Source organism: Macaca thibetana, chromosome 1 (genome assembly GCF_024542745.1).
Source record: "Macaca thibetana thibetana isolate TM-01 chromosome 1, ASM2454274v1, whole genome shotgun sequence".
Taxonomy (NCBI): domain Eukaryota; kingdom Metazoa; phylum Chordata; class Mammalia; order Primates; family Cercopithecidae; genus Macaca; species Macaca thibetana.
The window spans coordinates 157,019,564-157,043,609 of NC_065578.1; the positions used below are offsets into that span (position 1 = coordinate 157,019,564).

Consider the following 24,046-nt stretch of genomic DNA (forward strand, 5'->3'; position numbering starts at 1 on the left):
CTGAACACTTATTACTGATTTTCGAAGTTAATAAAAGTATGAGGATTGTTTCTTACTATAATAAAGAATAACAAGTTGGTGCAGTATTGATTACTGCACCAATAATCAGTATCTGACGAAATGGTAAATTATTTTAGCAACTATTTGAGAGCAAGGGTGTATGCTGCAACCCTTATCTGAAACGAGTACTAGAAGTTCTAGTTTCTGGAAATGGAAAGTTCCTCCAATCTCTAATAATAATAAGGGTATTGAATATTTATTGAGCATATTTTATGTGGCAGACACTTTTATATACATTAACTCATCCAATTCCCACAACCACCCCAGGAGGTAGATACTATTATTATTTTTTAATTAACATTTTTTAAGACACAGAAAGGCTACCTAATATACTCAAGATGACAAAAACAGTTCATCAGCCTTTGTGCTCAGGCAGGCAGGTGCTGGAGCCTGAGCTGTCAGCTGCTACATTAACAAAATGAAAGTATAGTTTTGGGCAAGGAGAAATCAAATTCATTCTTGTTTGCAAAATATATGATTTTATACCTAGAAATCCTAAAGGAATTCATTGCAAAACTAGAGGAATTAATGAGATTGCTCAGTAAAGTCCTGGAGATATAATAAATATTCTAAAATTACCAGCTATTCTTACTGTTATACTAGCAACAGACATAAAATAGAACGGGGAAAAATACCCTGAGATTTAGCAACTACAACAATAGAAATACCTAAAAATAATATTAATTATAAGAAAATTATTTTGAAGAAAATAAAAATTTATTGAGAGACATAAAAGACTTAAACTCATAAAAAGACGCTATTTCAGATTGAGAAGCTGTAACATTTAAAAATCAGTTTTAAAGTTAATTTATAGACTTAATACAATTCTAATAAAAATTATGGTGAGTTTTTTATAACTTGAGTTTACTCTAAAATGTATCTGGGAAAACATAAGAACAACCAAAAAGAGCGGAAACGTTTGAAAAGGAATTGTGGGCTGGGTGCAGTGGCTCACACCTGTAATCCCAGAACTTTGAGAGGCCGAGGAGGGTGGATCACCTGAGGTCAAGAGTTCGAGACCAGCCTGACCAATATGGTAAGACCCCATCTCTACTAAAACAATACAAAAATTAGCTGGGTGAGGTGGTGGGCATCTGTAATCCCAGCAACTCTGGAGGCCGAGGCAGGAGAATCGCTTGAACCTAGGAGACGGAGATTGCAGTGAGCCAAGTTTGTGCCACAGCACTCCAGACTAAGGGATAGAGCAAGACTCCGTCTCAAAAAAAAAAAAAAAGAAAAGAAAAGAAATTGTTGTAAGGTAGATTTCTGACTACCACTTTTTAAGAGAAGTGTAGATTTGAAAAAATGTGCTACTGTGTACAGTAAATGTTATAAGAGTAGTCCACAAAGCAAGTGGAGGAAAGGAAATCATTATTTAACAAATATTGGCCCCAAGACAATGGTTTAGCTACCTGTAAGGAAAAAGAAAATAACTTAGGGCCGGGCGCGGTGGCTCAAGCCTGTAATCCCAGCACTTTGGGAGGCCGAGACGGGCGGATCACGAGGTCAGGAGATCGAGACCAGCCTGGCTAACACAGTGAAACCCCGTCTCTACTAAAAAATACAAAAAACTAGCCGGGCGAGGTGGCGGGCGCCTGTAGTCCCAACTACTCCGGAGGCTGAGGCAGGAGAATGGCGTAGACCCGGGAGGTGGAGCTTGCAGTGAGCTGAGATCCGGCCACTGCACTCCAGCCTGGGCGACAGAGCGAGACTCCGTCTCAAAAAAAAAAAAAAAAGAAAAGAAAATAACTTAGATCAAAACCCTAGATAGCAAAATGAATTCCAAACGGATTAAGGAGGTAAATATTTTAAAATCAAGCCATTAAAATTAGAAGAAATTAGGATTGAATATTACTATATTTAAAATCTTTATTAAATCCCCAGATGAGAGAAAACTTTCTCAGTTTATATGCAATGGAAGAAATCACAAAGAAATACATGAAAAATGGATTTGGCTCTAAACTATTAGAACTTCACATGTTAACAAAATTTAAAGGCAAACAGAAAAAAAAAAACAAAACCTGAAACAAGTAAGGCAAACCACAATTTTAAAGATTTTGCATCTTTGGTTTTTATAAATTGTTAAGAAAAACACTAGGACCCCCAAATAACAAATGGGTAAAGAGTGTAGAGCAGACAATTTGCAAACAATCCAGAACAGACTAAAGCTGTTATGCAAAAGAGCTCTGTACAGTGTCATTATAAAGGTGAAAAATGGGAAGCAATCTAAAGAAAAAAACAAAAACTGGAGAAATGAGGATTGAGGCTTTGAATGGAAGACCACGGGGTCATTTAAAATTACATTTAGGAAGAATTCATCTGGAGAAAGAAATCTGTTCTATGAAAATGTACAATGCAGTTGTATTTAGTTACATAAGATATAATCACAATTTTGTAAAACGTGAACATAAAGCCGGGCATGATGGCTCATACCTGTAATCCCAGCACTTTGGGAGGCTGAGGTGGGAGGATCACTTGAGCCCAGGAGTTAATAGAACATTGAGATGATCACCTGAATGTCTGAATTTCAATCAATCAAATATTTATCAAGTGGTCCATGCACATGGTCCTGTGTGAAATACTCTTGATGGCGCGAAGAAGAAAAGGCCATTTGCACTTTCAAGAGCTCATTTGTACTTGGAAAATCGAGACATTAATATGTGAAAAGTCAAAAAGTGGAAGAGATGACACAGGTAAAGAATAATGAATTGTCAGAAGGAGTGGTATCAATAATGCATTATAGTTCAGAGGAAAAAGAGATCCCCAAGCGGTAGAATGTTCAGGGAAGAGTCACTGAGAGGAAATTATTTGAAGGACAGGTAATGGATGGATGGAAGGAGGGGAGAAAAGCAATCTAGCTAAAGGTGTCTTGCCAACCCTGGCTTTGGGGCAGCTTTAGTGGAATTGATTGTCTTCTAACAAAGTTGGATTTCTATTTGACCACACGTAAAGAGCATAATGTGGAAACAGCTGAGTATAATGCAAAGCGACCACACAAGTGAGTATAGGCAGCTGGTCAGGTGCAGAGACTTAGTGGCCAAATAGATTGTGTTTAGGACCTCAGTTCTGGCCTTCCTAGCTGTGAGTTGCTTTATTTTTCCAACTTCGGGGTTATATCTGTAAATGGGGATGGCACCTGTTTTATGGGTTTTTTTTTTTTTTTTTTTTTTTTTGAGACAAGGTCTTGCTCTGTTGCCCAGGTTGGAGCGTCCAGTGGTGCAAGCACAGGTCACTGTGGCCTCAACCTCCTGGGTTCAAGCAATCCTCCCACCTCAGCCTCCTGAGTAGTTGGGACCACAGGTGCATACCACCATGCCTGGCTTAAGTTTTTAATTTCGTAGTGACAGGATCTTGCCATGTTGCCCAGGCTGGTCTCAAACTCCTGGGCTCAAGCAATCCTCCTGTCTCAGCCTCCCAAAGTGCTGGGATTACAGGTGTGAGCCACCGTGCCTGGCCTGTTTCATGTTTTTAACTCAAACATGTCTTGTGTTTACCATGTATATGCCGGTATCATAAAAAACATTTTGCATCAATTATTTAATCCTCAGAATAACGACCTTATGAGGTAGATACTATTGTTCTCTCAATTTTACATATGAGAAAACCAGTTTCTAATCCCCCGTGAAGGGGACAGAATTCAGACACAGGTGGTTTGAGGCCAGAGCCTTCACCACATTGCATTCAGTATTGAAAATGCTGGCCAGGCGTGGTGGCACACACGCATAATCACAATTAGAAAGGCAGGGGTGGGAGGTTGGCTTGAGCTCAGAAGCTTGAGACAAACCTGGGCAACACAGTGAGACCCCATTCTCCACAAAAAGAAAAAAAAAAAAGAAAATGCTCGGTAGAGAGCCTGGCATATATGGGTACCAGGGGATGATCCTTGGACCAGAACATTCAACTCAAAATTGTCTTAAATTTATAAACACACCCATTTCCATAAGGCCTTGTAAGAACACTGGGCCCACTCATGATTTTCAGGTGGGAGCAACACAATATACAAAACCACGAGGTCCTGCGACATCCCTGGTCCTAAACAATGCCTGTTCCTATGACTGTCAATGAGTCACTCACCAGGGAATAAAGAAGGTCAAAACGCCAGGCTGAGGGAAGGGAGGGATGGAGTCTGCCAAATATCATGGGGAAAAGGCCAACAGAGGGTTACAGGATCACCTTCATTCTCATATCAGAGAAATCTTGCCTGAATTCTCTTTGGCTCTGATCACCATGTCAGGGGCCTCACCCCAGGTGGTTATGAGGCTAGGGCTCATCTGGAATATGGCATGAGAGCTTAGATGAACATTCCAGCTCAACAACTTTATACATTCCTTGGGCACATTATTTCCTCTCCCTGAGCCTCAGTTCCCCTGTCTATAAAATGAGAGGGGTGGGCTAAATCAATTTAGTTGCGACATTTTGTTATTTTATAATTTTTCTAAAATGGACTAAAAAGTGAGATTCAAATTAACGAGAAAGAGCAACTTTGAGCCTCAAGTAGATAAACCACATCTCCAGTCACACTTACTTCTAGGTGCAAGCACTGCCAATTTCTAGCAGGGAAGCAAGTCATCCAGAGTTTCTAATTAGTAATTTTGGGGAAAGCAGTTTTGCAGGAAACTATTAGAGATGAATGCAATGTGGATGCAACTTCGTTCCAAGACTAAATCAGCAAGAATACAAAAGGTTGCAAGCTACTCAAGCAGTATTCACGGATTCATTTTGCTAGTTCCCACAAAACTCCAGATGAACTGGAAGGGGTCAAATTATTCTGTTTCATCGATTGGCCTACTAAATTTTAGGAAAACTAGGCACCTTCTACAGATTATGCACCTTGTTGGCTGAGACTGCATATATTACACTCCACAATTCATAGCACAGTACTTAGAGACACGGAGGGGATAGGGGTGGAAAAAGCATTTCAATGTGTAACACTCTGTACACATTGCCATTAAGTCAATTCGCATATAATAAATGTTGTTTAACCTTGGGGGAGCCACTTAATGTCTCAGAGTCTCACTTTTCTCCTCTTTCAATTGGGCAGTCAAATGTCTCTTTATTTGACTTATTTTCCAGTTGAAGAAACTGAGGCAGCAAGGTGTTAAGGGACTTGACTGAATCGGTGAAAGAAAACCCTTCTGGAGAACTTTAGCGCAGAAGAGTTAGACCAGGCGTTTCTCCATCTCTCCAACCCAGGGAGGGTGGGGAGCTCAGAATTATTAGGAGGGCTACATGAGACCACGGAGACTTCCAGTACCATTCCTGCCTCCTTGTCAGAATTCAGGGCCAGTGCTGGCTTCATGGGCTTGCAACCTGTGCAGACGAGTAGGGCCCTGTGCTCACAAGGACCCCATGATTGGCCTAATGCTTTGTGCCTGTCATCTTTAAATTCATAATAATTTTTGAGTAAGGGACCCCAGATTTTCATTTTGCATTGGGTTCCACCAATTATGTGACAGATCCTACTCAAGGCATTGAATTGGGTAGAATTGCCAATGCTCACAAAATAGGTCAACACACAGAACAAGAAGAAGGATTAGCCCATCCTTGGGTACCTGATACATGCTTCCCAGCACCGCATTGTCTGAGCCCCTCCCAGGTTGGAGAGATGGAGAAAGGCCTGATCTAACTCTTCTGTAATGAAATTTTCCAGAAGAGTTTTCTTTCACTGATTCAGTGAAGTCCCTTAACACCTTGGTGCCTTGGTTTCTTCAAATGGAAACTAAGGCTCTTAATAGCACTCACGTCTTTAGGGTTGTGAGGAGTAAATGGGCCAATCTGCGTAAAACTCTTTTAACAGTCCCTGGCAGATAGTAAGCTCTATATAAGGGTCAACTGTTTCTGTTTTGTGCTGTTATTAGCTTTTCCTTGTCCAGATGCTCACATGGCCTTTTTCTTTGATGGTGCACATTCTCTGACCTCCATTCATAAAATTTTAAAACTCCCAGGCTGGCTCTCCTCCGTCCACACATACTAGTCCTTTGCTGCTCAGAATGTTTTCTCAGGGAAAACACTCCTATGGGATGTTTATGGGGGAGATAGGCTCTGAGATCTGGTTCCCATTTGACTTAAAAAGGAAACTTCACAGCTGCTATTGGTGGAGCACTGTACTGGCACTAAATATACATTGTCTGAATCCACGTAGCAACCCTGTAAGGTGGGTGTTTTATGCCCATTTTACAGATGAGGAAGCTGGAAACTGAGGCTCACAAAAGGTGAGCAGAGTGAGGATTTGGAACTGGTTTTTGCTGGACCCAAAGTCCATGTACCTTCTGGCCAGATCCCCGATGGCTGCTGCTGCTAGTGCAGACAGATGCCTCAGGCACAAGAAATTCATGTCTATAAAGTGTAATCTTAGGCTCGCTGTAAGCTGGTTGCAGGCTGAATTCCACACCCTGGAATCTCAGCCCATAAACAGAGAATCCTCTCTAAAACTTCCACACGTACATGTTCGCAAACAAATGCACATTGCAAACTAATTTAAAATCCTGTCTCCACAGACAGTACTTACCCCAGGGCTACGAGCTCAGTCTGATCCTAGTCTGTGTTTCAGCGATGTCCTAACGGAAACATCTCCCCGACCCGAGTCCAGCCCCTACCCAGAAACTTCTGTGTCACTGAGGTCAGTCACAAGTGTTTCAACATTTCCAACAAGGCGGGGACGCTGCCACTCAGAAGATAGCAATCTCGCTCGTTGAGTACAGCAGGGTAAAGGGAGAGATGATGCCTGTCTCTTTTGGCCATGCTCTGCCCAGCTCCCTGGTACAGACAGTTTGTGTAGATGGAGATTAGTAATCTCTTTTTCTCCCTGTGGGCACCATTTAAATACCGCAAATACACACGCAGCCAGGTAGAGTGGAAAGGGCCCTAAAGGAGGAGTTAAGAGGCCTGAGATCAAGTCCCAGCTCTGGCACCAATGTGTCACATGAGCTCAGACAATTTGCTTTCCCCTAAAGGGACTCATGTTCTTCCTCTATAAAATGAAGAAGTAGGTCTCAGACATTAGCAAAGATCCCTTCCAACCTAGCTCATCTCTGAATCTGTATGTGATGTAGTCAAAGATTAAGTGAGTAGGGGAAGTAGGGCAATAGATAAGAATAAATTTTTGAGGACAACTTCTTTGTCATTAAGCATCAAATGAGGCCAACCAAAAATGGCTGTTACAGTTTGTACGATAACAACAGGAAGGGAAGGAAGGCTGATTTCAGGCTCTTTGGGGGGGCTCTAAAACCCCAAAATAGAAACTTAAGAAGAAAGAAGAATGGGAGGAGGATAAAATGACCCAGATATAAAACAAACAAAGAAAACAGACTTGTAGGCCTCTACGATGTCAGTCCCTTGCTGCGAACAAATTGCCTGGTGCAATTTGAGTAACAGCTTCTGAGTTAGATATAATCAGGTTTCAATCCTGGCTGCACCACTTGGTAGCTGGGTGACATGGGAAAAGTTAGTTAACCTCTCTGATTGTCAGTTTTTTCATCTGTAAAATTGGGTTAATAATAAATACCTGATATTTTTTAAATCTCATAAGGTTGTTTAAGGTTAAATAATATAAATAAGTAGGCAAAGCACTTAACAGAATATCCTTTCTGTAGTGAACAACAGATGGTATCTATTAACATTTTTTTTTTTTTTTGGAGATGGAGTCTCCCTCTGTTGCCCAGGCTGGAGTGCCATGGCGCGATCTCGGCTCACTGCAACCTCCGCCTCCTGGGTTCAAGCGATTCTCCTGCCTCAGCCTCCTGAGCAGCTGAGATTACAGGTGCGCACCACCATGCCTGGCTAATTTTTGTATTTGTGGTAGAGACGGGGTTTCGCCACGCTGGTCAGGGGCTGGTCTCGAACTCCTGACATCATGAGCCACCCGCCTCGGCCTCCCAAAGTGCTGGGATTACAGGCATGAGCCATGGCGCCCGGCCACTGTTAACATTTTTATTCTCTAAATGTAAGTCAGAAAGCCACCCCTTGGGCTGAGTCCCTTTCAGTGTTTTATGACCCGTTGATGTATCACAGCTCACTGTGGAATTACGTCTATAGCTGCAGTTTGCTTCCCTTTGCAGAGTTCCTGTTAAAAACATGAAGCCCCTTTATCACTCATGATTTGAGGAAAGCAGAAGAACACTGGTAGCCATGTGGAGTGATTTCCTAACTGGGCTCTCCACCGGCTCTAGGTTTGCCCTGCCAGCGTCAATACACACTTCGCTCTGCTCCTGACTCAGCCATGGACACTAAGTAATCCATTCTAGCTACAGCTAACTGTGGGGTGATGCCAAGATGCTTGACTTGCTATTTCTATTATCCATTCACAGGAACCCAGTGTAGATATGGCAGCACCCAATGTTGCATAACATGCATGCAGCTCTAGCCTCTGTGTGGACCACTCTCGGACCAGAACCTTCCATCATGCTACTCCAAGATTCACAAGATCATAGGGTTGTTAAAGATCTTTGAACATGACGTATTTCAGTGTCATTTTAGAGATCCTCATTTGATTAAGGACAGTGATGGGGCATTTTTACCACATGTCAGAGATAATGATTCCTTTATTTAAGTTACACTTTTGTGCACACTCTTGCTAGGACTGCGTTGCAGCAATATGCTTCCATCTTTATAAGACACATCAGAGTTTATTAGAAAATCTACCTGACTTGAACTTCTGAGGCATTTATCCTCTCTGGACTACATTTTTCTTATATCTCATTATAAGAATTTTGGATTGGATCATTTCCAGCATCCTTTCTGCTCTAAAATCTCATGGTTTTGTGTATTACATGTCATCCACAACTCTGCTTTAAATAGCAAAGTCAGAATAATTGAAGTCTGTGCCTTATTCTCTGTTTCCCCACCAGCCGGGATTGTGCCTGTACCTAGCATGTGCTTGGTACATGTTTGTGGCATGGATAAATGAGTGATTTAAGGTGCTGTGTTACATATGCATGGTGTATACATGCATCATGTCCAGTCCTTACTACATGCAAACACTTGCTGATGATGAGAAGATAATTTGCTCAAAACGACTCTTCAGCCTGTAGTTCCAGCATTTTGGAAGGCCAAGGCAGACAGATGGCTTGAGCCCAGGAGTTTGAGACCAGCCTGGGCAACATACATATAGAGACAAGATTTTGCTATGTTGTGTATATGCGTGTGTGTGTGTGTGTGTGTATTTTATATATATGTGTGTGTATATATATATATAAATTTTGTGTGTGTGTGTGTATATATGTGTGTTTATATATGTGTGTGTGTGTGTGTGTATATATATATAAATTAGCTGGATGTGGTGGCATGTGCCTGTAGTCCCAGCTACTCGGGAAGCTGAGGTGAAAAAATCATTTGAGCCTGAGAGGCAGAGATTGCAGTGGGCCATGATCACTCCACTGCACTCCAACCTGGGTAACATAGTGAGGCCCTATTTCAAAAAGAAGGCACTTTGCCTGCTCCTGCTCAGAGGCTACTGGGAATGGATTCACGCTGATGCTTCCTACTGAGGTCTGGGTTCAGGGCTCCATCTGCCAAGCCCTGGGACATGTGGCCCCCTTATCTCTGCTTCGAGCTGACAGACTCCTGCCCCGAGGGTAACGTGCTAGGGGAGATCAAACAGTGATAAGTGAAGTTATAACATCTGTAACATCAACAGGAAGCTCTTTTTGATGGTTTATCACCCACTGGAAAAAGAACTTCTGATGGAGGTCGATAACACACTTTCACCTCCTACCCCACCCACTAGCCCATTTCGTAAGATAACAGCCTCCTTCCCAAGCCTCCCCACTCTGTGCATAGTCTCCTACATTTGTGGGACACAATGTTTCACAGAAAACACAGCTGCTGTCTATAGGATAACTGTTTTCTCTATTTTAAAGTAGGGAATGTTATGTCAACAGGATTGGGGATTTTTTTTTCTTTTTTTGCCCAAGCCCCAGGCTTGCAAAATAATAATAAGACTGCATGTGCAGCTTTCATATGAGGTGTCAGAAATAGGATTGGGGAATTTTTGACAAGGGAGAAAAAACGCTACCCTCTATGCAATCACCCTGATACATTTTTGTGTAATGCCTTGTCTGCATACTTGCATTTAAAAGAATAGATTTCCACATTATAAGGAAGGATCATTTAAAACCCACCATTCTGGTTATGTCACCCTCTGCTCAGAATTCTCCAGTGGCTTCCCTTTGCAATTAGTATGAAACCCATGGTCCTGAACAAGGTCTATAAGGCTTGTCCCCTCTGATAGTCGTGTGCCCTTTCCACTGTATTTCTGCCACTTTGCTTTCTTTTCTGTCTTCACACTCTACCAGGCTTTCAGGATGTTTGCAAATGTGGGTGCCTCTGCATCCAAACAGTTTTCATAGTACTTGTAATGGCTGCTAAATATTGTGCCTTGCTGGCGGAGCGCGGAGGTTCAGGCCTGTAATCCCAGCACTTTGGGAGGCCAAGGAGACAGATCATGAGGTCAGGAGTTTGAGACCAGCATGACCAACATGGTGAAACCCTGTCTCTACTAAAAATTCAAAAATTAGCCGGGCATGGTAGTCACACCTGTAATCCCAGCTACTCAGGAGGCTGAGGCAGGAGAATCGCTTGAACCTAGGAGGTGGAGGTTGCAGTGAGCCGAGATTGCACCACTGCACTCCAACCTGGGCGATAGAGAGAGACTCCATCTAAAAAAAAAAAAAAAAAAAAAAAAATACCTTGCTGATATAACCTTAAATTCCTAACCATTCCCAGGGTTTTACTATTGGTAACTACACTGTGATGGATACCTTTGTACATACTACTTTTCTGGTTTATTTTAGATTATTTCCTTAAAGTTCCAGGAGCAGATATTGAAGTTAAAGGAAACATCTTTACTCTTGCATCATATTGACCTTCTGCTTTCATTTCAAGTCCGTTTTACTACACCACTAGCAGCATTTGAGTGTATCTATTTCACTGCAACCTAGATAGCAATGAATTATCATTTTTCAATAATTATATCTCCACCAGTTTTTAAATGTATTTTTAAAAATCTATTATTTGCAATAAAATATTTTACTATTTTTCAGCACCAGCCACTATATCAGCTGCTCTATATATACTTCTTTAATCCTCAGAACAACCTCACAAGGAATATATCATGAACACTATTTTAAGATGAAGAAACTCAAGACTGGGGAGGTTAACTTGCTCAATGTCACAGAGTTGTGCAAGTAGCAGAATCAGGATTTGAATTCAGATCATTTATTATTGTTATTATTACTTCAAAAGCCATTTGCTTTATGCAATATTTGTCTACCTTCTGCATCCCCCCAGCTATTTGGCTTTTTGCACAGTCAACATGTCATGGCTTAGGGTGCAGTCCAGCAGGTCTAGACAGAATGACGACATGGCTTCGTGTGTGTCTTTAGGACAGCATTCTATAGACAGTCGCTTCCTGCCCCCCAGGCACCTCTACCACCCTTCCCCTGCCTTTCAGAATAAACTTTTCATTGATTGAAGGCCTCACTCTATACACTGAAGTTTAACCCTAATGACAGGTGCATTAAAATGTCCACCTTACAGAGTTAAGATTCAAAGAACTCATATGAAGTACTCTGTTAACTAGAAAACACTACAAATATCAGGCTTCGTTATATAACTTTATTTTATTTTTTATTTTTTTTGGAGACAGGGTCTCACTCTGTTGCCCAGACTGGAGTGCAGTTGCATGATCATGGCTCACTGCAGCTGCCATCCTCCTGTCTCAGCCTCCTGAGTAGCTGGGACTATAGGCCCAAGCCACCAAGCTTGGCTAATTTTTAATGTTTAAAAACATTTTTAAAATATTTTGTAGCTACAGGGTCTCACTATGTTGCGTAAGCTGGTCTCAAAGTCCTAGTCAAGGGATCCTCCTGTCTCAGCCTGCCAAAATGCTGGGATTACAGACATGAGCCACTGCACCCAGCCTGTTACGTAACTTTAAATATGGGTTAACTATCCCTTACCCAAGATGCTTATGACCAGAAATATTTCAGATTTGGTTGGCGGGGGAGGGTTGAATTTTGGAATATTTTCATATACATAATGAGATATCTTGGGGATGGAACCCAAGCCTAAACAGGAAATTCACTTACATTTCTTATGCACCTTATATACATAGCCTGGAGGTAATTTTATGTAATATTTTGAATAATTTTGTGCATGAAACAAAGTCTGTGTACAGCAAAACCTCAGAAAGCAAAGGTGTCACTATCTCGGCACCCATGTGACCAATCTGGCTATTTGGCATCACCATCAATCATGGCTCTGAATTTACTTGCTACTGATAAGCAATGATTTTCTTCCACTTATTCACACATAAGTACTTAACAGAAAAAAATATAATGTGCCCTTAATACAGTGAAAAAACAATGTGTTCAGGGTAACTAAGCAACTACGTAGCATCCCTATAATACGTGTACCAGCTGTTAGACAACAGCAGCAACAAGCATCCCCAGGCTTTCAGTTTCCACTTACGATGTTGTAGCCTCAAGTTCCCAGGCTCAAGCAATCTTCCTGCCTCATGTGGCTAGGCCTACAGGCACTCACCACCATGCCCTGATAACTTCTGAATTTTTTTGTAGAGACAGGGTCTCACTATGTTAACCAAGCTGGTCTCGACCTCCTACCCTCAAGCCATCCTCCCTCCTTCCCATCCCAAAGTTCTGGGATTACAGATGTGAGCCACTGCACCCAGCCTCACCGTGTTCTTTATAGGCACTTTTTCTGCAGTATTAATGTCACTTGATGGTCACTATTATCACAATCACCTTGAATCAGAACCATTTCAGCTATTTCACCATTGGTCAATGAATGAACAACCGTAGACCCATGAATGTTAAAAAGTTCTTTGACATACACTTCTTCCTGCTTACTTACAGACTCTGAAGGTATATATTTTGCATATGTAAAGAGCTTAGACATCTTTTTTTTTTTCATTTGACATGAGGAATCCTTCCAAGTCATCACCTGTTCATCATCCTCACTGAACATAGTTGCAGACCAGAGTTCATGCCAGGCACGCACAGTTGTGTTTTTGTGTCGTTGTTTTCCAAGCCCTGGCAACAACCTCTTCTCATCATCGGCAAATGTTTGCATGTAGTAGGGACTGGACATGATGCATGTATACACCATGCATATGTAACACAGCACCTTAATTCACTCATTTATCCATGCCACAAACATGTATCGAGCACATGCTTGGTACAGGCACAATCCCGGCTCGTGGGGATACAGAGAATAAGACACAGACTTCAATAATTCTGACTTTGCTATTTAAAGCAGAGTTGTGGATGACATGTAATACACAAAACCATGAGATTTTAGAGCAGAAAGGATGCTGGAAATGATCTAATCAAAAATTCTTATAATGAGGTGTAAGAAAAACGTAGTCCATATAAGCCATCCTTCAGCTAAATTTCTTTTGAAAACCTTCCACACCCACACCTCTGTTCACTGCTTCCAGGATGCTGTTCAAGAAAAATGTTTTTATATGTATTCTTTCCTGGTCTAAGGATATGCTGGTCACATGGCTGAATTAATGAAGTCACATTTGGGGGAAGTACATGGCATAAACATTTTTGATGAGAATTTCAGCTGGAAGACGAGCAGAACAGTTGTCGAAGAATAACAAAATCTTGCAGTTGTCATCCAGTCCAACTTCCCTGCAGTTGGCGTGAACCTCCGGTACAAAAGGTTTACGAAACCAAGCATAAAAGATGACCCTGGGCTGGGTGCAGTGGCTCATGCTTGTAATCCCAGCACTTTGGGAGATCAAGGAGGGTGGATCACTTGAGCCCAGGAGTTTGAGACCAACCTGGGCAACATGGCAAAACCCCATCTTTACAAAAACATACAAAAATTAGCCGAGGGTGGTGGCATATGTCTGTGTATGCCTGTAGTCCTAACTACTTGGGAAGCTGAGGCGAGAGGATGGCTTGACCCCAGGAGTTCGAGGCTGCAGTGAGCTGTGATCATGCCACAGCACTCCAACCTGGGTGACAGAGCAAAATTCTGTCTCATTTAAAAAAAAAAAAAAAAAAAAAAAAGACTCCCTTGTGATCCATGTTTTTCTGTTAGCATAATAATGGACTGGTAAGAAATTCACTTACAGAAAACAACAAGCTTTTGCCTCTCGCAGCAAGTGTACACTTATGCACGCCTGTTGCATTAGCACATCTAAGCACAGTTATCCTCTCCTTGGATCCTTAATTCCTATAAATACTGTCTCATCAGCTGTAATCAGTGTCTTTCTGGGGCAATAATGCCAAGACAGTGATGTTTTGTCAGCATTAAAGACTTGTTCTGGCCGTGCACGGTGGCTCATGCCTGTAATCCTAGCACTTTGGGAGGCCGAGGCGGGTGGATCACTTGAGGTCAGGAGTTCAAAACCAGCCTGGCCAACATGGTGAAACCCTGTCTCTACTAAAAGTACAAAAATGTTAGCCAGGCGTAGTGGTGGGCACCTGTAATCCCAGCTACTGGGAGGCTGAGGCAGGAGAATTGCTTGAACCCAGAAGGTGGAGGTTGCAGTGAGCAGAGATCTCCCGCCTAGGCGACAGAGCGAGACTCTGTCTCAACAAACAAAACAAAACAAAGACTTGTTCTGGCATCAGATTTCATCAGCCATGACCTTGGCAAACTCATCAATGAATTTCTCTGCTGCTTTATAACCAACAGATGCTTTGTCACCACAATTGTTTAAAAAATTAATGCTGTATCTTTACTTAAATTTCTGCCACAGCCTGTTGAATTTTCACAGGTCTCTTCAATTTTCAGTCCATCACAATAGATCTGTGCTTGTTTCATGGTCAGCATACCATTAATGGCATATGTCCACTGCTGATGATTCACTCTTTTCATACACAATTGAGGTCTTCATTTTTAGCTTTATGCAGTGTTTTTCTGTTTTTCATTAACTTCTGTTCATCACTTTCAGCACAGGACTCTAACAGTTTATTCTTGTTTCTTCATGTCATATATGTTGGCCATTCCAACACCATACTCTCCAGCAAGACGCTACACACTTACACTGCTGTCCGGTTCCTCCAGAAGCTTGATGTTCTGTGCTATAGATAAGCATGAATGCTTCCTCTTTTTCTTATCACTGTTACCCGTAGAGACATCTGCAGGCCTTCTGGACATTTTCAACAATATGTTTACACCACAGGCAGAGAATGAGCAAAAAAAAAAAAAAAAAAAACACACACACAGTGAGTAATGCACACAATTTTGGCCCTCCATAGGGCATTGTGGGAACAGGCTGTTGGCATATCTGACCCTGTTATTACCCTTTGTGGGTGTGCCTGTGTGAAGGGAACCTGGGCACGTGCAGAAAAAATACATCACCGCTGAGGGGGCTGAGAAGGTCTTTTTCCTTTGGGAATGTTGAATAAACTGTATGTTCTGTGCCTACATTTTGACTGAGACCTGTCACATGAGGTCGAATTGAAGTTTTCTGCTTACGGCATCATGTTGGCCCTCAAAAAGTTCCAGCTTTTGGAACATTTCAGATTTCAGATTTTCAGAGTAGAGATACCCAACCTGTAATAATATAAAGGAAATGGGGGATGACTCCTGAGTGCAGGGTTTCCTTTGGAAGTGATGGAAATGGCCTGAAATTGATTGTGGCGTACAATAATGGGTAGTTGCATAACTCTGTGAATACACTAAAAACCATGGAATTGTGCACTTTTAATTGGTGAATTGTATGGTATGTGAATTCTATCTCATAAGGCTGATATTAAAAAGAATCATATAAAACATTTGCTTTGCTACTATGGCCAGTATGCCATCCCTCCAAGTGACTCTGACGTTCATTCATTCATTCATCCATTCATTCATTCATTCCACAGATATTTCTTGATAGTTCATTATACATGTGGCTCTGTGCTAAGCACTTGGGATACAGAGTTGAAGAAGATAGACACTGTCCCTATCCTCAGGCAACTGGAAACATAGACTTTAGATAAAAAATTGCACTGAAGTGTGATGAATTTTGTATTAGGGAAAGTTAAAAGGAGACAAGGAACATACAGCAGAGGGTCCCATCACAGTCTTTGGTCAGAGAAGGTCCCAGCTCTGATCTAGGGAGTGGAGGGAGGATTCTGGGCAGAGGAAAGGGCATAAAGTCCCATGAGAGAGAAAGTGCCCAGTGCATTTGAAAACCTGAGAGCCAGCCAAGAGAGAAGGGAGCGGGTAAGAGGCAGTGAGGAATGACGCAGCTGCAGAGGTGGGAATGGGCCGGACTACGGAGGTCCTTGTAGGCTGTGTTAAGGAGTTTGGATTTAACCAACAGACAATGGTAGCTAGTTGGTCAGTCAAAAGGAGGCAAGATCAAGTTCTTTTTAGAGGAACCCTCTGGTTGCAATGTGGAGGAGATAAACAGGCTGTTAAACAGATGTTTTAAATATGTAGGTGGTAGAAACGATAGAATTTGGTGATTGAACTTCTTTGAATGGAGATGGCAGGGAGAGAATCCCAGGGCGACTCATAGATTTCCAGCTTGGGCAAGTGGGTGGGTGGCGGCGAGACAGGGATTCATGGAGGAGCAGTGGGATACTTTCATTTCAGATGTGTTGAGTTTGAGAACATGGAGCCCAGTATGCATAGTGACAAAAACTCATACTCCGAAGCCCAACAGGCTCTGGCTGTGTGATCTTGGAGAAGTTACCTAAGCTGTCTGTGACTCTACTTCTTAGAGATGACAATAATAACAATAATAACAATAATAGCTTTCTGAAGTGCTGTCATGAGAATTGTGAGTTAATATATGTGAAATGCTTTCAATGTATCCGGCCCACTTAAAGACTATACAAGTCTTTATAATCATCATCATAATTGTTGCTATGATATGCCCAAAATATGAGGTCCAGGAAACAGATGTATGCACCAGTCTGCTGCTGGCAATGTAGATTTTAGTGGCATCAGCAAGCAGATGGCATTTGAAGCCTTGGGGGTAGAGTGAGAGGGCAAAGGGCCAGGATAGACCCCTGAGGTGCTCCCACATCAGAGAGACAGGTGGAGCCTGACAAGGAGATCCTAAAGGCCTGGTAAAGACACAGGAGGAGCCAGGCATGGTGGCTCATGTCTGTAATCTCAGCACTTTGGGAGGCTAAGGCAGGTGGATTGCTTGAATCCAGGAGTTTGTGACCAGCCTGGGGAATATGGCGAAACCCTCTCTCTACCAAAAATACAAAAATTAGCTGCCCGTGGTAGAGCACGCTTATAGCCCCAGCTACTTGGGGGGTTGAGGCATGGTGGGAGGGATTGCTTGAGCCCAGAAGGTTGAGGTTGCCGTGAGCTGTGATCACACCACTGTACTCCAGCCTGGGTGACAGAGCGAGACCCTGCCACCAAAAAAAAAAAAAAAGACACAGGAGGAATGCCGTGGGTGTATACAAATGCTGAATACAGATGCTGAGCCATGAGGAGCATTCATGAAATGTTAGGGCTTCTGGTTGTCACCCTACTTTCCTTGGGCAGTCAAGACCGCCTCCAGTTGTGGTGTTTCCAGGGGACATGTTGAAATTCAGTAAATTGACTTTTTAATATCTATGCCCAGAAACATATTTTCAGAGTATATTAGGGGAGTATGGTATTTTTACAAAGCCTGAAATACATCCTGGTTTTTTGTTTTGTTTTGTTTTTGAGACGGAGTCCCACTGTGTTGCCCAGGCTGGAGTGCAGTGGCGCCATCTTGGCTCACTGCAACCTCTGCCTCCCGGGTTCAAGCTATTCTCCTGCTTCAGCCTCCCTAGTAGCTGAGATTACAGGCTCTTACTACCACGTCTGGCTAATTTTTTGTATTTTTAGTAGAGATAGGGTTTCACCGTGTTAGCCAGGATGCTCTCGATCTCCTGATCTTGTGATCAGGTAGCCTCAGCCTCCCAAAGTGCTGGGATTAGAGGCGTGAGCCACTGCGCCTGGCCCATTCTCTTGTAAAAACAAAACTCTTCTTGGAATATGGGCCATGTTTCTACATTCATCAGTTTTGTATGTTTGGACCTTTGTACATTGAATTTGTCCTTTCCTCCTTCTGGGCTAGATTTTCTTCCACTGTTTTGTGCCAGTTTTAAATTCCCACCTAGATCATCAGCTCCTTAAGGAAATGAAAAATTAGGGACAGCATGAAATATTTATTTGTTGAGTTCCTGTTTATGAGGATCTGTTGCTAAATGGTACCTGAGACAGGTTCTAAAAAAAGAAAAAGGTATTAACTCATAATGGCTTCTTCCATCTAATGATGGCAAAATGGCAACTGATTTAGTTCAATTGACCAATGGGAAATAATCCTTTATAACATAAGCAGTTATAATCAATTTAATAAGTTGTTCATTTTTTACACTTTTTACTTTTTCTTTTCTTTTTTTTTTTTTTTTTTTTTTGAGTTGGTGGTCAGGGGGCATCTCACTTTGCTCCCGAGGCTGGAGCGCAGTGGCATGATCATAGCTCACTGCAGTCTCGGCCTCCTGGGCTCAAGGGATCCTCCTGCCTCAGCTTCCCTAGTAGCTAGGACCACAGGCATGCACCACCAGGCCTGCCTACTTATTATTTTTTTGTAGAGACGTGGTCTCGCCATGTTGCCCAGACTGGTCTTGAACTCCTGGCCTTAAGTGATCCTCTCACCTTGTCCTTCCAAAGCGTTGGGATGACAAATGTGACTCACTGCTCAACACCTTTTTTTTTCCTTTTTTTTTTTTTTGGCATTTTTGACAGCATCTTATAGTTTACAGAATATTATCATATAATATCATCAGTATGATGGCTAATATTGAGCATCAACTTGATTGGATTGAAGGACACAAAGTATTTTTCCTGGGTATGTCTGTGAGGATGTTGCCAAAGGAGATTAACATTTGAGCCAGTGGACTGGGAGAGGCAGACTCACCCTCAATCTGAGTAGACACCAGCTAATCTGCTGCCAGCGTGGCTAGGATAAAAGCAGGCAGAGGAACCGTGAAGGACTAGACTGTCCTGAGTCTTCCAGCCTTCATCTTTCTCTCGTGCTGGATTCTTCCTGCCCTTGAGTATCAGACTCCAAGTTCTTCAACTTTTGGACTCTTGGACTTGTACCAGTGGTGTGCCAGGGGCTCTCGGACCTTCAACCACAGACTGAAGGCTGCACTGTCAGCTTCCCTGCTTATAAGGTTTTGGGACTCCGACTGACTTCCTTGTTCCATAGTGAAACTTCACCTTGTGATGGTGTGAGCCAATACTCCTTAATAAACTCCCCTTTATATATACGTCTATCTTATTAGTTCTGTCCCTCTAAAGAACCCTGACTAATAAAATCAGCCAGTACCTATCAATGTCATTATTATTTCCATTTTACAGGTGAGAAAGCCTGGACTCACAGAAATTAGTTACCTTGCCAAGTGTGGTACACAGTTGGGCCAAGACTGATGGCTGATAGGACAGGGGTGAACCAGTGGTGGGGAGGGCAATCTGGCATTCAAGGGGTGCATTGTCTATGGAGGATTTAAAAATAATAAAATCAACTAAAGGCAGTCTGCTTTTTATGATCACCAGGCACCAGCAATTCTAAATTTCAGTGATAAAATACTCCTCCTCAGTGGACACGAGAAGCTGGCTTCTCCTATTCCCCAGTACAGTAGAAACATTAAGAGAGCAAGCGAGCCTCATTTCCAGATATATGGGTGATTTCTCTCAGGACTGTGCAAAGCATTTTATGTTCCAAGTCCCTGCCTTTGTTAAAACATAGATGTATTTTTTTTTCTTTGGGGATGTTCAGAGCTTTCCAGAATTATGCTTTCCCAGGAGAGATAACAACAGTCACGTAGCCAAATGTCTAGCAGTGCTTCTGCCTACTGAACAGAATTTCCTGAGAATCTTCTGGAAAAGCAGCACCTGGTTTCTCATTCTGCAAAATGCACTCAGCAGCTCCTCTGAGAGAAGCGTGTATATAGGGGGATGGCAGGAGAGAAAGGCAGTTCTCCCTGCCAGGTGGGTGACGGGCAGGGGTATGGACCCTTCTACTGAGGGTGAGCTGGTAGAATTTCTCTCAATGCTTAAGACTGAGAAGTTTATCATTCCCCTGACCCCCTGGCTTTAGCTGGAAATGTCCAGAATTCCCCCATCCTAACTGAGAAGGGCAGTTGCTTGCCCAAAACCCATAGAGACTAATTCTGTAGTGAAGAGTCCCTCAACTGCTAGGGTGACCAGCAGCCCAGGCCTGAGGACTTTCCTGGAACCTGAAACTTTCAATGCTAAAACTAGGATGGTCCCAGGTCAGCCAGGAGGGTTGGTCACTCTTCTAGTTGCTGAGATTTTGAAATCAATGTTTAGTGTTCATTCTACTGTTATTGGAATTGCCTTGAGCCCTGGCTTGGGACATTGAGGGCCCGGGCAGTATCTTTATTTTAGATATCTACAGAAGCCAGAATAAAGGCAAGCTTACCTGTGAAGCCCAGGAAGATCCTGCAGTAGGTTTTCTCAGCAGCAGTGTGATGGACATTTGGGGCTGGATAACGCTTTTTTGTGGGGCTCTGTCCTGTGCGTTGAAAGATATTTAGCAGCATTACTGCCCTCTATGCATTAGATGCCAGTAGCATTTTCCCCACCCAGGTGTGACAATCAAAACACACCTTTAGGAATTGCAAATATTCACTGGGATGGGGGTAAGGGTGGCAAACTTACCCCCAGGTGGGAAGTACTGCCCAAGAGAGACATGTCTTGCTACCTCATTAAGCATTTGGAGCTGTTGAACACAAATCAAGGCAGTCAGAAAGCGCATCCTGGCTTCAGGCTGGGCATAACCATCCTATTTGCCACATAAAAGTCTAGTGGCTGCTCTGCACCCTTTCTGGATAGAAGCAGAGTTAGTTTGGTCATGGGGGCCCCCATGGGACAGTGTTGCCCAGACAGGTACCCCTTTAAACCAGTTCTTCCCACAGGGGTGTCACAAAGAATACTTCTTGTCCTATGGGATGCCCCCTGGGGAAATAAAAGGGAATTCGAAAAATACTATATGGACATTCACAAAGTACCTCATACAATGAACGCTTTAAGAAGTGCTGAAATAAAGAAACCTGTTTAAAATTTCCACCAAGTTTTACGCCGAGGTCAACCTATCCATTAAGGTTTACATATAATTGGCTCAATCCCTTGAACTGTGGCGTCTTTAGATACTCTGGGACCCACCCTGAGATTCTGAGAATTTCCAGAGGGTGTATCTTCTCAAGGTCACTTCGACTCTGAGTTCAGCTTCCCCTTAAATTCTCCAGCTCATTCATAGTGCACCTCTTGCCACTTCTGCCTTATTTCTGCTCTATGCTGATAGAGTTGTGGATTTCAATCTCCTCTTCATGAATTTCCTTTCCCCAAAATACCCTATAAGGCATGTCTGTGTTCAGTGGCTTTACTAAGGTTTGTGGTGGTGAAAGCCTTTTACATCGCCATGATTTTAGCCCCTTTTCCCCCTCAAAACTTTCCTTTTATTTCCCTCACCCCCTCCACCTCACCCCAACTCAACTCTTCTCACTTTATTGTACAAAACAACTTTGTTTTCCTCTCCTTATTTGGTCTTGAAGCTACTTTTACATTTTCAAAGCCTTGTTAACCGGTAGCCATATAATTCGTCGTCCAAACTATGACACTTTTGAGAGTGAAAGTGGGCCTAGTAATAACTTCGCTGGCCGACAGGTGTACAGCAGAAAAGTCCTAGGCAATCAGGTCACATGGGCTGTCTGCCCTGCACTTGCAGGTTATCAACACAGAAAAGGTGCAGAAGCACAGAAATGTTAGTTTCCTTTCTACCTTCTCCTCCCGTCTCCAGTCCCCGTAAGTGGAATGGAACCACGGAGTACGTATTTTCTTATCGATGTGAACCATTCCACCCTCCTTAGAAGACAAAAGTAGCTGTCATCTGTTGCAGGTGCAACTGGCTGGGGGTGGCGTCACAGATGGTAAAAGAATTTACCAAGACAGTAGTGAGTTAAAGAAAGCAAGCTCATTACAGGGAGAATATGTTGCAAGGAGGCAATGGGCAGCACAGCAGAGAAGGGGCTGTCCGCAAAGAGGCAGGGACTGGAGGGAGGTTTTCTAGGGTTGTACTGGAGGGGCTATGTGCAGAATGAGGTCGTGCTGTTGGGGCTATGTGTAGCGCGAGGTATTTGGGAACAGGATGTCGTGCCAGTGGGTTGTCAGTGATTAGCTGTCCGGCAGAACAATTGCTCTCTCCACCTGAGGCCCCCTCCAGGTTGCTGCTCACTTATCTTATTAGGAATCCACATCATCAGCTTTGGTTTTAAATGAAAATTTCTTCTTCTACATTATCCTTTGCTTATTCATCATTTCCCAAACTTATTTGATCATAGGTCTCATTTAATCTCTCTATCCCTACCCCCATTAATATCTCTCATAACGTCTCTCATAACTAGAAAAATACGCTTTGGGAAACTTTGAGCTCAGAGCTAGAAAGAACTATCTACATTGCCACTAAAATCTCCTTGGATGAAGACAGGATTAGGGTGGAGAGACCAGGAATCATGTTCTAGAGTCCCCTGTGGAACCAGAATAAAATCTGATGCCTCTGACAGACTGAATGGATCCCTCTTGGCCCAGATTCCCCAGAAAAACTTTAAGTTTCCCTGGCTTTGATGAGATAGGAGGTTAGACAAGCCTCAGTACCCCCTTTTTTTTTTTTTTTTTTTTTTTTTGAGACGGAGTCTCGCTCTGTCGCCCAGGCTGGAGTGCAGTAGCTGGATCTCGGCTCACTGCAAGCTCCGCCTTGCAGGCTTATGCCATTCTCCTGCCTCAGCCTCCCGAGTAGCTGGGAGTACAGGCGCCCGCCACCTTGCCCGGCTAGTTTTTTGTATTTTTTAGTAGAGACGGGGTTTCACTGTGTTGGCCAGGATGGTCTCGATCTCCTGACCTCGTGATCCGCCCGTCTCGGCCTCCCAAAGTGCTGGGATTACAGGCTTGAGCCACCGCGCCCAGCCAGTACCCCCTCTTTTTGTTGTTACCAGGCTTTCTAAGAGATAAACAGAAACCAACACCTGAAAAACAAAGACTGGAAGATCCTTCCATGGACTTCAGCAGATCACCTGACACCATGGCCAGACTCCACTCCCTTATCACAGGTTCACCATGAAAACTGAGCGGCCTGACAAAGAATTCCATCCTGTCCTGATAACTGACCACCAACCACTGACGGGCTCTGACTGGTTTACAGAGATTAAGCGCAAAATGGCTTTGTGCCTTATGTTTCACCTTTTGACATACAGTGCCTAAATTTACTGTATTTTAACACTGTCTCTACAAACATGGGTCCTATGTAACATATATGTTTATCCACTACACATGCATTAGGACCCCTCATAAATATTTATAAGATTGTCCTATAACCTACTGAATATGTATGTACAGCCAATCTCACTAGGCATAAATCTCAGCCTCTTCCTTCTGTCTCTGAAGTGTCTGCTTTCAGTTTCAGCCAGAGGCTTCACTTCCCTGTCTGCAGGTTGTAACCCTTTTTTTTTGAGATAGAGTCTGGCTCTTGTTGCCCAGGCTGGAGTGCAGTGGTGCAATCTTGGCTCACTGTAACCTTGACCTCCCAGGTTCAAGCGATTCCCCTTTCTCAGCCTCCCAAGTAGCTGGGGTTACAGGAGCATGCCACCATGCCCGGCTTAGTTTTGTATTTTTAGTAGAGACAGGGTTTCATCATGTTGGTCAGGCTGGTCGCAAACTCCTGGCCTCAAGTGATCCGTCCACCTCGGCCTCCCAAAATGCTGGGATTACAGGCATGAGCCACTGAGTCCGGCCCAGGTTGTAACCCTTTACAAGAAAGAAAGTTCTCCTTTTTTAAAATTTACAGATATCAATAATTTTAAGTAGACACCCCTATAAATTAGGGGAATATCTAGTTAGCAGATAAGAGATTTGCAGATAAGAGCAACAAGATTGTAGAGAGTGGTAGAACCAGAGGCATATGCCTCTAAAGACCAGGGCTCTGGATGGATTCTCCATGGAATAT

General features: G+C 43.0%; 1 protein-coding gene and 1 non-coding gene across 2 annotated transcripts in view; both read right to left on the minus strand.

The window, feature by feature from the left end:
* RHEX (regulator of hemoglobinization and erythroid cell expansion) overlaps positions 1–24,046 on the minus strand; it is a 113,886-nt gene that overhangs the window by 17,196 nt on the left and 72,644 nt on the right. The window contains exon 2 of the mRNA XM_050764643.1: positions 6,569–6,599. The gene's annotated coding sequence lies outside the window, so the exon portion shown is untranslated. The remainder of the gene's footprint in view (positions 1–6,568; positions 6,600–24,046) is intronic.
* On the minus strand, positions 9,969–10,054 carry LOC126945253 (small nucleolar RNA SNORD60). Its single transcript, XR_007722383.1, has one exon. It is a non-coding gene; the product is annotated as a small nucleolar RNA SNORD60 (small nucleolar RNA).